The sequence below is a fragment of the Calidris pugnax genome, unplaced genomic scaffold (genome assembly GCF_001431845.1).
Source record: "Calidris pugnax isolate Ruff unplaced genomic scaffold, ASM143184v1 scaffold21, whole genome shotgun sequence".
In the NCBI taxonomy this organism is placed as follows: Eukaryota; Metazoa; Chordata; class Aves; order Charadriiformes; family Scolopacidae; genus Calidris; species Calidris pugnax.
The window spans coordinates 1,745,605-1,757,260 of record NW_015090770.1 but is presented as its reverse complement, the minus strand read 5'-3'; positions in this window follow the sequence as shown (position 1 = coordinate 1,757,260).

The window sequence follows — 11,656 nt, the reverse complement described above, 5'->3', positions numbered from 1 at the left end:
AGGAAGAGGAGGCTGAGGGGAGACCTCATCACTCTCTACAACTTCGTGAAAGGACACTGTAGAGAGGTTGGTGCTGGTCTCTTCTCACAGGTAATTAGTGACAGAACGAGAGGGAATGGCTTCAAGCTCCAACAGGGTAGGTTTAGATTGAACATTAGGAAAGAATTTTTCACCAAAAGAGTGATAGGGCATTGCAACAGGCTGCCCAGGGAGGTGGTGGAGTCACCATCCCTGGCTGTGTTCAAGGGCTGTTTAGATGCAGTGCTAAGGGACATGGTGTAGGGGAGGACTTTGTAGAGTAGGGTAGATGGTTGGACTCGATGATCCCAAGGGTCTCTTCCAACCTCAATGATTCTATGATTCTATGATTCTTCGTCGCAGGGACAGCTGAGGAACCGCTGCTGGAAATGGGAACGGGGCCACCCGCCCACCTTATGCCTCTGGCTGGGTCACCCACCACTGCAAAGGGGCCTGTGTTGCTCCCTGTTAATGGGATCCACTTCCTCCACCAAATCATAGACTCATAGAATGGTTAGGGTTGGAAGGGACCTCAAAGATCATCAAGTTCCAACCCCCCAAATCCCACTGTCACTACATGCTGCCCAATGCAGAAGGATGCGAGGCAGAAATAACCTGTTGGGTCAGGCCACTCGCTGCTCAGGAGAATTAGAGGACTGTTTTTCCCCTCCTCTTTTGATTCTAAAGGGGATATTTGGGGGGGTTCAGATTTTGAAATACTGAGAATTATGCACTGTGGAATGCAGCATTGTTTGGGAAGAAAAATGAGATGCTTTTACTCCCAGCAATATTAATTGTATACCTTTCCGTATGTGCTTTAAGAGACAGGCTGTAATTCTACAGTTCTGCAGTGTGTTTTCCACTGCGTTTTCCCCTGGATCAGGCAAATGCTGCTCTTTGTTCAGTGGATAAGTCTGGAACATCAGTGAATGATGCCAGCTTTTATTGTGGCCCCTTTTTGACATTGGCTGCACAAGATAACAAATGATGAGCCAGACAAACCTCTGAGAAAAGGAAGTTGACCATGACTGGGGAGAACTAGGTTTGGCCTCCACTTTGCCACGGAATTGGTATTTAATTATGGGACAGTCAATAAAGCTAACAATACCGCAAGTCATCACCATTTGTATGTTCATCATCGCGCATGACTGGTCTGGGATAGAAATCAGTTCAGGCATCTGAAAAAAATCAAGCCCCAAATGCCTCACATTGGACAAACTCATGCATGAGACATCTACTACTAACAGGTACTTCTGGAAACAACCCCCCTGCTCTTCCCCTTATGTCAAATGGGGATGAACATGCTCTTCTGCCTGGGGTTGTTGCAAAGAGAAATCATTATAAAACACACTTAAGAAAGTACTTCTTCACACAGTGGGCAGTAAACCTCTAGAACTTGGAGGAGGCTGCAAGGCAGACAGCATCAGTGGCTCCAAAATGGAATTAGACCAATTCTCAAACAACAAGACCTAAAAATGCACTCCCTAAAGCCCTGGGTACAACAGTTGTGGATAGAGGGGGAGGATGAGAGGAAAGGACTTCAGAAAATGACTGGGCTCGTGCTCTCTCCCTAAACAGCAACTCCTGTCATCACTGAGAGCAGGTGGACCAGTGGTCTGACCCAGGGGGCATTTCTGTTTGTGAAGCTGGGAAGAAAGACCAGAAGCTGATGGATCTAGCAGCTGAAGGAGTATCTGCCCTCCTGATATCATACATTAAGAAACACACAATGGTTAGTTTGCACAGTTACATATAGCAGGAGATATGTTTACATGCAAAAATACACCTGGTTTTGTTCTAACAGTGACCAAAGCCCGAGGCTGACTTGTTATTTGTTTTTCCCCACTGCCATTTAAAGCTTTGTAAAACATTTTCAAATGACATTTCAGCCACGGGATGACACTTCACATGGATAATCTCTGCCCCAAAGCTGGACCTTTCAGAAAAACAGAATATTCTGGGAAAAAAGGGGGTGGGAGGCTCTGTTGGTGAGTTGAAGACTTAGAATGTTGCTTTTGCTACCAGGAGACGCTATAATAAAAGGTAGATCCAGTGTTTTGCTCCTTCAAATTACTACTCTTACAGAGTTGGAGATATTTAGCTCAAACTCAGAGAACTATGCAGTTTAGAAGCACCAACAGGTGGCAGCTTATGCAGTAGGAGAAACAGTGGGGCTGCAGTGAAATAAATACTGGCTAATTTCATAAATAAGCTACAATTATTTTTTTTTTTTCTTATTCTTCACTCAGCTGATCTCAGAATGAAATAAATACTGGCTAATTTCATAAATAAACTACAATATTTTTTTTTCTTACTCTTCACTCAGCTGATCACAAACGCCTAGGTTCAGGCTAAAGGATAACAAGAGAGCTCCCTCTGTACAGATGAACAGAGCATGGTCAGCCCTGCAGCGCAGCCCACAGCTGCTCCTCAGGGAAGGAGATGCTTCCGTGAAGGCAGAACTCCATGTGCCATCCTGCACTGTCCCCCAGGACCCTGAGCTCAGAATCTGATAATGGTTTTAAACCAGGAACTGGTAATGGTTTTAAACTGAAAGAGGGGAGATTTAGATTAGATACTAGAAAGAAATCCTTTCCTGTGAGGGTGGTGAGGCACTGGAACAGGTTGCCCAGAGAAGCTGTGGCTGCCCCATCCCTGGAGGTGTTCAAGGCCAGGCTGGATGGGGCTTTGAGCAACCTGGTCTGGTGGGAAGTGTCCCTGCCCATGGCAGGGGGGTTGGAACTCGATGATCTTTAAGGTCCCTTCCAACTCTAACCATTCTATGATTCTATGAAACAGCCACGTTCTCTTGAGCACTGCTTGTTCCTTTGCTGACAGCTCTTTACCTTGTGAAGAGACAATTCCTTTCCAGGGCTAAAGTGGTTCTAGGAACTTTGAAAAATTACAGAAATAATATAAAATTTCTTTAAACTTCAGCTCATGCTACTTAAAATTTTAAAAGCTGCACAAAAGCAAAAGAGGAGTAGAAGTGAAAAATTACTTGTATCACAACAGGTTACACAGCCAGCTCTTCTCAAACAAAATACTGTGCTCATGAGAACAAGATAAATCAATAGCCGCAGAGACCTGGGTTAACTCTGCTTGTGATGGATAGCAGTTACCCTTTAAAGAATAAGTTTCCTGCGGTTTTTTTAAATGTCAGAGGAAATACTGAATCACCAATCAAGAGGACAACTTAAGACCTATCAATTTCCTATTGGGGAAAGTACGATCTTGACTGCAGCAAACTGCTTTCAAGCACCAGATACCTGAGCCACTTGAGGCCAATCTTATTTCCAGTTATAAGGAAATTTAACAAGCTCTTTCTCCCAATACACACGGGACAGTCACTAAGGTAATGGCCCAAGGCTATTGTTCTGGCTTGTGACAGCCTGCACCTCTGATTTAACTAGACTAGACATCACCGCTGTAGCTCGTTAACACTGTGATAAAAGCATATGTTACAGCTGATTATGACACAGAGATTTTACAGAAACTGCAGGGCTTTGAAAATGTATTAGTACTAAATTTGCTGTCTCTCAAGCTGGCCATGGTAACTAAGGCAACCCACTTTAAAGGTGGGGAGTTATGAAAAACCACTGCCAACGCTTTTTCTTTTAACTATGGAGAATATGCAAAGGAATTAATCTGAAATGCCCATTTAAGCACATACCAATGTGATATCAAAGGGTTTACTGAAGAATGACTTTCTAACTTTCTTGTGGCTTCAGGGTTTGTGACCAGTGTGAAATTCCCACATGAATGCTAGCAAATACTAGAGGTACACTATGTTTTTTTTCCCCGTGCATCCACAGCAAAATAGAAAACACTTACGTAAGGTTAAAACCTTACTCTTGCGTTAACAGAATGACTTCTGTATCAAGACCTGATTAAAGCAGTAGCCCCTTTTGGCACTCCTTGTCACTTGCCAAGGAATTATCGTTTAGTTTCCTCTGGGTTCAGACTCTCCATCCATGCACTGTTCACTCTGTTAAGGAAAGCAATATCCAGGCTCTGCCTATCACAGGGCAAAACCCTTGTATCTACTCCTACTGCCTGTTCTCAAGCAAACACTCCCACCGACTCTGGTGTGCATTTCCCCAGGGAGAGCTGTGGCTCCTTTATTCTGTCCCAAAATTAAATATGACCTGAGCAGCTAAAATGAGCCTCTATTACATTGTTCAGCAAGATTTTTACAAGGGCAAGGGGTAATGGCTTCAAACTGGAAAAGAGTAGATTTAGATTAGATATCAGGAAGAGATTCTTTGCTGTGAGGGTGGTGAGGCACTGGAACAGGTTGCCCAGGGAAGCTGTGGCTGCCCCATCCCTGGAAGTGTTCAAGGCCAGGCTGGATGGGGCTTTGAGCAACCTGCTCTAGGGGGAGGTGTCCCTGCCCAGGGCAGGGGGGTTGGAACTAGAAGAACTTTAAAGTACCTTCCAACCCCACCCATTCTGTGACACTGTATATTATTCTGGCTGGAAATGTGTAATTTGGTCTTGATGATCTCTATGGTCCCTTCCAACTCTAAAAATTCAGTGAAATTCAGTGAAATACGGCTGCACAGATGAGGCACGAGGAAGTCAAAGAATACAAAGCACAATCTGTGACGGCAGCAGAGGGAGAGAAAAAATAAACTTCCCTTACAGCGAGGACAGCATTTTCCAGTGCTCCCGGGGACGGCCCGCCTGTTGAAGCTGACACTTTGCTGGCTCTGGGCGACTCAGATTTTCTCAGAAGATGCATCAGCACACCTTGGTGTCATCTCCCTGGCCGTGAGCAGCTGGTGCCACCTGCTGAACACAAGAGCTTTTCACTTCAGGAAGGCAGGCTGCAGAAAACAGCTAGAGCAGAGCTTGTCCCAGAGAAGCGATGGCCTGTCTGCCCAGGACAGATCCCTGGAGGCTGTCACAGGGAGGCTTTGCATCCCATCAGAGTCGTTAGTATGCAGACCAGATTCGGTAGGTAATTTATAATCCAGATTGAGGAAAAATAATTTCTCACCCGAAAAGTCAAATCTGGCTGAGATTGGACTGTATTTCACATATAACAGAATCAGCAGAGAACTGCAATGAGCCAGGAGAACTTCAGTATATTTTTAACAGCCTTTGCCAAGTGCAACTTCTATTATTGCACTATACATTTTAATCTTAGAAGCACAGCCTGTTAAATCTGTTTGTTTAAAAATTTGTCATTGTTATAACATGAATTTATTCAGTTTTTCTGTTTGAACGATTTTGTCTGCGACAGGATCTGCGAGCACGAGATACAATGTCTTCAGTCTAAAAATACCACAAGGCATTTCTTGGAGGATATAATTTTTTATAGATTGTGTCATATCAGTTAGTGAAAAGCAAGCAAGAAAATCCTAGGAAAAAAAGAATGTCTCCACATCCTTTTAAATCCTTTTGTGCTTTGCTGAGTGAAAGCATATGCTGGTACAGGCTACTGGCACACATTAGACTGTACAAATTGCCTTTCAAGTGCATGATGAAGTTCCAGAACAAGCTTACTAATAATTTATAGCTTAGTTTGTAATCAGTACAATTTACCTCTTTCTCTATTTTTAAGTGCTTAAAGGACTTCACTGAGCTCACAGAAACCTCTTCTTTAAGGAATTTGAGTGCTCAACCTATGTGAAAAGCATTAAAAGTGTCAAGCAGTGGAGGAAGAGAATTCATGAGCTACAGAACTGCTGTCCCAGCTGGTACCTCCCCATCAATGGCGAAACCAGGAAGGAGGAACTTTCTTGGTTAAGTTTCCTGAAGGATTACATCTTGTTTACCTGACACTTTCTGTTTGAAGTGTCACAAAACAAAGGGGTTTCTTGATAAACTGTACCTGCTTTACCTAATAACACATCCCTCTGAAGCCAGTTTTTCACACCCAGGCTTTGAAGAAGTAATGAATACATCATCTGCTACACTTTCTCTCCCCAGAAGGAAAGGAGGGAGGTAAAAACTGACACTTTCTGCTCCTTCCTTTCTGCTGCAGGGCTCAGTCATAACTACACCTTTAATAAAGCCCATGTAAAATGCAGATTTCCCTGAGCCTTCTTCATGTCTGCGGTCTGTATATGACACAGCGTGGGACACAGATCAGATTCAGACCTGCGGAGTAACAACAGGAGAAACTCATGTGAAACTGTGAGGAATGCTGTTTGCGGTTTTGCCCGCTCAGACATCCCTTCGGGGTAATGGATCTTGACAAAGGAACACCTGCCTGCCATCTCCCACTCGGAGTGTGGGCTGCCAAAGACAGCTCAGGCACGGCTGGCAATGGCACAGCCAGGCTGGCACGGAGCTGGGGATTCAGCTGGTCAGAAGCCACTTTCCTCAAGCCAAGTTATTGCCAAGGAGCAATGACAGCATCTTGCCTCTCTGCAAGGCTACGCCTCCCAGCTCCTGCTGAGCTTCTGCTTAGCCTTTTCTTTGAAAATGGAAAATATGTCCTGAAGAGCTCCCTCTGAAGAGCTCCTATCACCTGTTTTCAGCACGTGCTTTCAGCAAAGAGCTGAGGCTCTGAAACGAAGATCTGGATTTGGGGAAGTGCTGCCTTCAAAGCGCTGGAAAGGTCAGTGAAAAGTGTGTTAACAGCAGAATCAGTGCTGAATCCAGAGTGTCCTGAACCCCCCCATTAGCAGCCACAACACAAGTTTTGCACTTGAAGACATGCACTGGGTGACTTCACTCTTCATGAGCAGCTGCAGAATAAAACCAAGCTCCAGAAATTGCACAGTATTGTGGAAGGACCTTACTAAGCCAAAATTGGCTTCCTTTACCCAATGCTTCTCTCTTCGTAGCAATGTGTACCCTAAAACTGAATGACTTGAGGCATAGAACAATTAATTGTTTGGACTGGGGAAAGACATAGGTGGGTTTTATAAAATCCAAAGGGACTGAGAAAAACTTGAGGAAATAAGACAACTTTGGAGTAAGCTGGCACTGCTGCTCACAAACACAAAATCCCCACCAAGAGGAACATGAGGTCACAGTAAACTCAGCAGATTCAAAGCTCACCTCAGCCACTTGGTCGCATCCCTGTGACACAGATCCCACGGGCTATACCTGAGCTTTCACTACTGTCTGTCCAAAAGGAATGACAGGCGACATCTCAGCTTGACCATTAGACCCCGACACAAGCATGCTGACAGTCTGTCTTCGGCCAGCTGTACCAAACTGCACGGTGTAGTTACAAACTACTCCTTATCACTGTGCACAAGTAGTTTTAGAAAGTGTTTTCCCTCTGCCCCTGCTCCAGTTCATTGCTGGCAAGTGCCAGCCCAGAGTACAGACCAGGGGAAAAAGCAATATTCATCCTAAGATTATTTTTCAAATCTTGGAAAGCTTGAAAATCCTCAGAAGATTCCGTCTTTTTAGTTAAAGTCCTACTCTGTACCCCAGAAGCTACCTCTCCAGCAGTAAGGATGCTGAATGAAGCCTCCAGGGCTGTGTACAGCAGCTCTTCCTCTAAGCTCTTAGTGGCCTCTGCTGGCCAGGACTGAGATCCTGGCATCTGTATAAGAGTTAGTCCTGCATCCAGTGAAGAGTTAGAGATATTTCTTCTGTCACCCAAACCTTTGGTAAGTGATGAAGGTACATAAGTGGTATGTAAGGGTATAAGTGGAATATTGAGATTGGTACTCAAGGGTGAATGTCCTTCATTATGGATAAAAAGAGAAGTGCATAGAAAAGTAAGCAAATGCATAGCACTGAGGAGAGTAAGTCACTAGAAACACATCACTTGCTGTTGCAAACTAATTTGGCTCCATTATATTCAGTGGAGCCAAATTAATACAGAGCAGCTGATTGTCTGACCTGAAGTTCAACATATATAACACTATTAAATCCCATTTCCAAGAGTGGAAACTGGGGTAGAGAAGTTAAACAACTGGGGGTAATACAATGAGGAATCCTGGCCGGTCTCTGGTTTCCAGCCAATGTTTCCAGTGTATTTGTGGCCCTGGTCTAATTCCGAAAGCAGGAGAGAGAGTGTTACTGAATCAGGGAAGTCAGTGCTACGACTGGGCTTGTGCCAACTGCAGTCATTGTATACTGCTCTCATGCTTAGACTTCTAAGGTTTAAAAAATACCAAACCACACAACCTCCAAATGAAGATAATATTTTTTTGCTTTAGGAAAAAGGTAGCAGCTGGGATAATCTCGCTGCTTTATGAGTTTCATTTCTGATGGCAAATTCTGTTAATTCTCAGGGTAAATTCAATTGTTGCATATTAAATGCTCACAAACAGGTGTTTAGGAAGTGACATTTCGGCATGACCACTTGGAGCTCTGGATATCAAATCCTTATGCTTTCATTGTGTTTACACTGGAAAAACCATTTCCCTGCCACTCAGTTTCTAAAACTTCAGGCTCACTACCTTCATTTATGGCCATCCTTTACCAGGTGAAATTTAACACACAGGATACTTAAGGAACAGAACAATTTTTTTTTCCTGAGGAAGTATTTGTCAATGAGAGAATAAATTCTCCCCCTGCAGAGGGAAAGCACAAGTGTCTGTAGTTTCTCACAAGTGGGAAGGAAGGAGGGACACTGTCACAGGGTGAGACAGTCTCCTTAACCCAGGCAGGGAACGTTATTAGCAGAAGGACTATACTAATTTTTGTACTTTGTACTTTTTGTACAGTGCTATCCTACTGCATACTTTGGTAGACTCTGAAAGGACTTGAGATTGGGAAAAAAAACCAGTAAGAAATGAGCTACCTGCTGTCCTGAAAATAAGAATTTGTATCTCTGTGTCATAGCACACTGTGTTACAGAGGAACCATGTTCAGCTTTTCCAGGAGTACTGTGTGATTTTCGTTGGTGTTTTTCAGTAATGCTTTTTCTTATAGAAAATTGAAGTCAGATCAAAGTGCAGAAAATACATCCACTGGAGGGCAGGCCTGAATCTGGCAGGACATGCTGAAAAGGTCTGGAAGGAAAGTTAAAAAAGTTACATCCTGCTGAATGGAACCTCTCATGAGTCAATCAGGACTCAACAGTTAAGAACTGGGAGACAATCTTTTTTTCTGAATTAATAGTTTAATGACTTTGGAAGTATAGTCTATAAAATGAAGGCTCTAATAAGAAGGGTGTAACAAGGGTTCATGTGTAATTGAAGGGTCCTAGATGAAGCCTCTGACTTTGACTTATAATTAAGATAAACCTATCATGACAATTATTAGTTGAAGTCAGCAAAACCCAACAGGACTTTCAGCTGATCAGGCAGCTACCAACTGAATTCAGTGGAATTGAATTCTGAGGCTGAACTTGGCCCACAGGTTTCATGTGTTCTCACAGCAGCACTACCTTCCAGCACGGGCACACAGGACTTGTGGCCGGAGCTCGCTGGGGTGAAAGGTGCCTCACAGGAGGTCCTCCCTGTGCCTGTGCATGCAGTCCAGAGGCACATCTCATGTGCACAAGCTCCACCTCAGACTCACAGGTACACCAGACCCTGGGCATGCTCAGGAGAAGAACTGTTGTGGGTGGGCACCTGATGCCCCACTCCTTGGACTCCCAATCTGTGCATTCTCCACTGCCAGGTCCCCTACTACTGTGGAGACGGCTCAGCTTCAGAGTTAATTACACATCACTGGATCAAATACTTCACACTGTACTTTTTTCTAGCATGGACTGAGTTTGGCTCAGCAGTTTGAGATGCTAGACATTTGACAATCCAGATATCATGTTCTGCTTTGAGTGCCGTCAAAATCAGAACAAAAGGAAAGAGTTTACTTCATGTGGCAGCTGAAGATCCCATATGTAATGCTGCCAGACTTTGTCAACAGTTTTCTTTCAGACAAAGTGAAAACACCATTTTCTCTTTGCAGTTTTCATGGGAGCATATTAAATGAACTTCCTCCTTTCATCAGTGACTCACTCCCGGAAAGGCTATTTCACAAATAGTATCTCCATTCCAAAGAAAACAAGATGTTCCCTCTTACATTACTGAAGTAGCTGCAGACAAACTAAAATACATTAAGTCAAAAGATTTCAAAATGCATTAGTTACGTAGCTCAGAGACAGTTAGCTTTTTGTCAAATAGTTTTCTGATATGAATCACTGCCTTTTAATGAAATCACTGAAGCCAAATTCTAAAATTGACTAGAAATTCTGGGTGGCTGGCTGGAGACAGCTTACAATCACATGTTGTCCATAAGTTCATATCCCTCTTGTGGTGTCTAATGTTGGTCACACAAAATATCTATAGCCTTTTTTTGAAAATCTTGCCCAAACAGGACACAGCTAACAGGGTTAAACAGAAACTTATACAGTTCCATAGAAATTCTTTCAGCATTTGAAAGCTGGTCTAAATCAGAACCAGGATCTAAATCAGAACATCTCCACTCCAAGATTGCTAACAGCCATTAAGATATCTGTTCAAGTCTATAGCTGCAGATTTTACATAAATTAGTATCTTGGTCACACAAAATATCTATAGCCTTTTTTTTTAAAATCTTGCCCAAACAGGACCCAGCTAACAGGGTTAAACAGAAACTTACACAGTTCTATAGAAATTCTTTTAGCATTTGAAAGCTGGTCTAAATCAGAACCAGGATCTAAATCAGAACATCTCCACTCCAAGATTGCTAACAGCCATTAAGATATCTGTTCAAGTCTATAGCTGCAGATTTTACATAAATTAGTATCTGTTTTCTGCAATGTGGACTTACCTGGAGATGTGAATAAGGGGATGATGATACAGGTAGTTCCATTAATAATGATTACTGATGTGTTTAGAGTTGGGCTGCTGCTGATAATATCATCAAAGAAAAGATGCTAAGAATTCCTCAAACATACAGTTGGAAACAGGTTATCTTGACTGTACAGGTCTGAAAAGCAGTCAAGCCTTTCTTGCTGAAAAACATCAGAAGTATAACCATATTTTTAAGCAAAGAGAAAAGAGAGGAATACTTTTAGAAGAAACAAAACATCTCCCTGGCACTGTCTAGTATAACATAAGAAAATGCAAAGCTGTCATGTTATATGTCAGTCACAGGAAGAACGTATTTAAAAAGACTTTTCTGGGGAGTATTTGTTAAAGGCAGGACTCTTTAAAGCATTCAGTGGTTTAAGTGTTACAAGTGACTAGGAATCTTTCCAGCTGAAGGACAGTCCATTACAGCCAAGGAGCCTCCTGCCATCTGGCTACCATGGGTGAAGACAAAGGACCAGTAATTCCAATATTATATTGAGCGATAAAAATAAAACATTATTGGGGTCTTCTCCATAAAACTTCAGGTTTGTCCTACTGTTGGCAGTGTAAGAATTTGCCTCAGGTATACTATCTGTAAATAGGCTTCCAAGAGTGCTCCTGCTTCCAAGAAGGCATATTCCATTGCTGTCAGTGGAAAGCTTTGTTTTATTAGACTTCTTTTGGGTATTTACGTACACGGTTTCTGTTATAAATAGCAAGTGCCACAAATACTCAAAGGGAACAAGATAAGAGATAGGTAAATGCAGAAATTATGAAACCAAACAAGAGTCCAGACATATGCAAGGCTTTCCAGTGCTGAGCTGTACATAAATGACTTCTAACTGATCTGAGTTCTGCTTGCAGGTTAAACAAGTAATTGCTGATGTAAATAGTTATTTTTGACTCTGTGTAACCATGTCTGGATTTCTTTACTTTCA